The following is a 6000-nucleotide window of genomic DNA, read 5'->3' as shown; positions in this document are numbered from 1 at the left end:
TATGAATGCAATAATGCAGCTTCCTCACCTGGCTCCTGAAGGCCGTATCCCAGCGCCTCCAATCATCCTGTTATGACAGAATTGCCTGCGGGAAACTTTGAGTACTAAGTACAGAGGATGAGGTCTAAGTAAAGACAATCCCCTCTGCCTGCCGGTACATGGCAGGCCACACTGTCCAAAGCAAAATTGTGTGTCGTGTCTTTGGCTATGCTGGAGATTAAGTGATATGACATGCTATTCTATAAAATAGTTTCTCCGTAATTAATATTACCTGATTGAGCTAATCATGTAAATGTAATTAACTAGAGAGTTGGGGCACCACGAAAMAATATTTATAGAGCWGTTATCTTCCGAATAAACTCTTAAAGACCTAGTAATATTTTACATCAATAGCAGTCAATATTAATCGTCACCTTAATTCAGTCTCATCTGAAAGTTGTAAATTCTTGGTTATCTTCACGAACCCTGGCTAACAAGTTGAATCAGCAATACAAAATTGGGTTTAATRATTTATTTACTAAATACCTAACTAATCACACAGAATTACATATACACAGAATGAATCATACCTTGATTACAAATTACGTCATAAAGGAAAACATCCCTAGCGGGCGGAACAGATATGACAGCTGGTTACACAAAAGAAAAGGGGGCTGGGTTTGAGTGAAAGAGCGGGAAGACTTTGAGGAACCAAGGGAGAAGCCATGCTATCGTAAATACAGTATTTTATGCATTCTAAATTACCGCCCATTTGGAAAAGGAAAATGAAATAAATATTTACTCTGAGCTGCGCTTCGGTAGGTTGGTGGTAGATGGAAGGCCGTGTTACCCAACCGAGTCCTTTGAAGAATGTCTCTGGTGGTAAATCAGATACGTTGTAGTAACGTCGTTGTGTGGTAGACGGGATACTCTGTCTGTTCTTTCCTAGCCCTCGTTTGCAGCTGCTGTTGCTAACTCAACGGCTAGGAGGTATCACTTCTGTAGTGAATAAGAGTTCAAAGTTCATACCATTCGCAACCAAAGCTCACGCTGAGGTTGGCTTAGTTCTGTAGTTGACATATTAGTCCTTTTAACGCAAAAGGCTGCAGACCTCACGTACTTGGAACAGGAGGTTATATTGTCGTCAAGGCTTTATATAGGAAGGGAGAGGAGGGCGTGTTTGAAAAGTTTTATAACCCATGTTTCTTCACAGGGGCAGGCCACTGATTGAGCAGAGCCCTAACCTTATGAAAACCCAAATCTCTCATTTAGAAGCTAAAATTACATTTAATCTCTTCACCAATAATTTGATATTCAAACATTTAAATTGAACAACAATTCCATGTGACTCCGATAACTACAATGTGCAGACTTTTCACTGTAGAGTTTATGTCATTCTATCATTGATCAGAATGTCTCAGATGACAACCGAACTGACATCATATTCATTAAGTACCACCGCATATGTTCAATTGGTCGGATTGCCAGAATATAGTACATTTCCCCCCACCTTCTGATGTTCCCAGAATCTCTATGTTAACCAAAGGATTTTCAAATGTCACATCGGTAGGGTAGAGAGAGGAAAAAGGGGGGAAGAGGTATTTATGACTGTCATAAACCTACCCCCAGGCCAATGTCATGACAGTGGATATGTCCCCTGATCAAATGGAATGCCACACGTCAACACCTGCTGGGTAAGATACTAATCCACTATCATTAAGTGACATCAAACTTTAGGATAAATGAACCCAATCTCCTGGGTAAACATGGACAGCATTCTAGACCCAGCCAAATGCAATGTCTGAATAGGACAAGTGTGGCCGCATATCAACTCATTGTAACAGAGAGCTATGGGGGGGCCATGACATCATCTACAAGTCTCGTCATCTACAAGTCTATGCTAGGTAAAGCCCCGCCTTATCTCAGCTCACTGGTCACCATAGCAGCACCCACCCGTAGCACGCGCTCTAGCAGGTATATCTCACTGGTCACCCCCACAGCCAATTCTTCCTTTGGCCACCTCCTTCCAGTTCTCTGCTGCCAATGACTGGAACGAACTACAAAAATCACTAAAGCTGGAGACTCTTACCTCCCTCACTAGCTTTAAGCACCAGCTGTCAGAGCAGCTCACAGATCACTGCACCTGTACATAGCTCATCTGTATATAGCCCATCCAATCTACCTCATCCCCATACTGTATTTATTTACTTATCTTGCTCCTCTGCACCCCAGTATCTCTACTTGCACATTCATCTTCTGCACATTCTACCATTCCAGTGTTTAATTGCTATATTGAAATTACTTCGCCACCATGACCTATTTATTGCCTTACCTCTCTTATCCTACCTCATTTGCACATGCTGTATATAGATTTTTCTACTGTATTATTGATTGTATGTTTTTTTATTCCATGTGTAACTCTGTGTTGTTGTATGTGTCGAACTGCTTTGCTTTATCTTGGCCAGGTCGCAGTTGCAAATGAGAACTTGTTCTCAACTAGCCTACCTGGTTAAATAAAGGTGAAATAAAAATAAAAATGACAGCGAGTGAAACTCCAACAACAGTGATGGTAAACAGCTAAAGAGCTCAGTAAAAACAACGCTGCCTGCCTTTGTTAGGCTGATGCCTCCCCGCTCCACTGAGTTCTGTAACAACGTTAACGCCAAAGAAGTAAAATCAGGAGAACTTAATCTGCCACTCAGTGGAAAGGCTTTAAAGCTAGAATCCTTCATTTAACAATAACAGTGGTCACCCTGCCTCTGCTTTGGTATATTGTTGAGGGACGGGCCCGGAGAAATGTAACCACTCAAATGTATTGACAGAGCTATGGATGCAAGGGACTGACCATACATGATATCACAATTATAGTTTTAACCATGTTGAGGCTATACAGTGTTTACATTGTTTACAAACATTGTAGTTAAACAAGCGTATATTTTGGATTCTGATGGGGTATGACAGTTGAACTAAGCTCATGAGGCATCTATAAGTTATATTTTTCAAGAATCAATGGATATATATCATTCATTTGTAAATCAAAAATGTATGTAGCAACTAAGAATTCTAGCTTTAAGGAAAGAAAGATTACTGGGAAAATTCCCCATCGTAGGGGGCAGCACAGAACAGTTTGTGGTGAGGTATAGAGGATTAGACAGTAAACAGGGAATTTGTTAGGCTGAACGTCAACAAGTGTAGTAAGCTATAGTAATCAGTTACTTAGCATCTATGTAAGCTTCACTTCTCTGTCACAATGCCTGATGTTCAAGTTAGTTTCTATCGATTGCTTTTGTTGTTGGAACTGTACAAAGTTTAGGGATGGGTCCAAATTTACAGAACGGGTACCTGGAGGTAAATGGCCGGGGCAGGGTCATACTTTTTCAATTTCAGTCAAGGGGAGGGTTTGGTATTTTAGTCCAGGGTCATGTCATTTGTAATTTATGAAATTTCTATATTTCTCAGTGTTTTAGAATTAGTTGCTTATTAGGCTATACACTGAGTATACCAAACATTAGGAACACCTTCCTAATATTGAGTTGCAACCCCCCCTTTTGCCCTCCGAACAGCCTCAAAGGTGTCGAAAGCGACCCATTCTTGACTCCAATGCTTACCACAGTTGTGTCAAGTTGGCTGGCTGTCCTTTGGGTGGTGGACCATTCTTGATACACACAGGAAACTGTTGAGCGTGAAAACCTAGCAGTGTTGCAGTTCCTGAAAAAAACGGTTCGCCTGGCACCTACTACCATACCCCGTTCAAAGGCACTTAAATATTTTGTCTTGCCCATTCACCCTCTGAATGGCACACATGCACAATCCATGTCTCAATTGTCTCAAGGCTTGAAGTGATTGAAGTGGATTTAACAAGTGACATCAATAAGGGATCATAGCTTTAACCTGGTCAGTTTATGTCATGGAAAGAGCATGTGCTGTTAATGTTTTGTATACTCAGTGTATATCGATGTGTCTCTGATGCCGCCCCTCTTCTCTGATTCTCTGCAGGGCGTGCAATATCAAGTGCGTGTCACGTTCTGACCTTTATTTTCCTTTGTTTTGTCTTTAGTTAGTATGGTCAGGGTGGGCAGTTCTATGTTGTCTGTTTCTATGTGGGGTTTTCTAGTTTGGCCTGATATGGTTCTCAATCAAAGGCAGGTGTTTTGTGTTGTCTCTGATTGGGAACCATATTTAGGTAGTCTGTTTTGTATTGTGGGTTGTGGGTTATTGTCTATGTCTATACATTGGTTGCTTGTGTCTGCACTTTCGTTTTATAGCGTCACGTTCGTTTTGTTGTAAGTTTGTCAAGTGTTCTTTGTTTCTTCTTTATTAAACAGAAGAATGTATTCAAACCACGCTGCGCTTTGATCCGATCCTTACTCCTCCTCAGACGAGGAGGATTACGACGAACGTGACAGTGCGACTATAGGCTATTTAGTGTGGTCACAATCAAATGATCCATAGCCTATAGGCTATGAAGTGTATGCTCGGAGAAGCACAGACCAAAGTTATATTTCTAAGATAGCTGCTGGGATGGTGTAAATAAAATGAGGCTGCATTACACACTGCAATGGATATTCCAACCCTGAGCCCAGGCCTGCTCTGGCTGATCAAAACCTTTTTTGTAAGCTGCCTAACCAATGGCTGTGCTGTGTAATTCTATGGTGGCAGTTCAGGAGGTGAGTCAAAGGCTTCTTCTGAAAATAACTTTTGATTAGGCCTAATCCCAAAAATGCCTAAAGCCTATGTTCTGTTCAGTTTGAGAAGGAGAGCGCGAAGATGAGGAAGACCGGAGGTCAACTTTGACAGCTTGCTACTACAATCATTTATTTGATTAAAAACAATATGTTTTTTGACCATGATGTAGGCCTATTCATCAGAGTTATTGACCTCACAATAAGCCAGATTCAAGTAAACTTGCAGTGCCTTCAGAAAGTATTCATACCCCTTGACTTATTCCACATTTTGTTGTGTTACAGCCTGAATTCAAAACGGATTATATAGATGTTTTTCTCTCACCCATCAGAAATCTAATTTACATAAGTATTCACACCCCTGAGTCAATACTTTGTAGCACCACATTTGGCAGCGATTACAGCTGTGAGTCTTTCAGGGTATGTCTCTAAGAGCTTTCCAAGCCTGGATTGTGCAACATTTGCCCATTATTCTTTTCAAAATTCTTCAAGCTCTGTCAAATTGGTTATTGATCATTGCTAGACAACCATTTTCAGGTCTTGCCATACATTTTCAAGTAGATTTATATTAAAACTGTAACTCGGCCACTCAGGAACATTCACTGTCTTCTTGATAAGCAACTCCAGTGTAGATTTGGCCTTGTGTTTTAGGTTATTGTCCTGCTGAAAGGTGAATTTATCTCACAGTGTTTGGTGGAAAGCAGACTGAACCAGGTTTTCCTCTAGGATTTTGCCTGTGCTTAGCTCAATTCCATTTATTTTTTATCCTGAAAAACTCCCCAGTCCTTAACGATTACAAGCATACCCATAACATAATGCAGCCACTACTATGCTTGAAAATATGGAGGGTGGTACTCAGTAATGTGTTGTATTCAGGAAAATAAGTTAATTGCTTTTCCAAATTTTTAGCAGTGTTACTTCAATGCCTTGTTGCAAACAGGATACATGTTTTGGAATATTTGTATTCTGTACAGGGTTCCTTCTTTTCACTCTGTCATTTAGGTTAGTATTTTGGAGTAACTACAATGATGTTGATCCATCCTCAGTTCTCCTATCACAGGCCTCATTGGCCTCATGGTGAAATCCTTCAGCAGTTTCCTTCCTCTCTGTCAACTGAGTTAAGAAGGACGCCTGTATCTTTGTCGTGACTGGGTGTATTGATACACCATCCATATTGTAATGAATAACTTCACCATGCTCAACGTCTGCTTTATTTTTACCCATCTACCAATAGGTGTCCTTCTTTGCGAAGCATTGAAAAACCTCCCTGGTCTTTATGGTTGAATCTGTGTTGAAATTCACTTCTCGACTCCGGGACCTTACAGATAATTGTATGTGT

The sequence above is a fragment of the Salvelinus sp. IW2-2015 genome, linkage group LG20 (genome assembly GCF_002910315.2).
Source record: "Salvelinus sp. IW2-2015 linkage group LG20, ASM291031v2, whole genome shotgun sequence".
NCBI lineage: Eukaryota > Metazoa > Chordata > Actinopteri > Salmoniformes > Salmonidae > Salvelinus > Salvelinus sp. IW2-2015.
Note: the sequence above shows the minus strand (reverse complement) of the source record.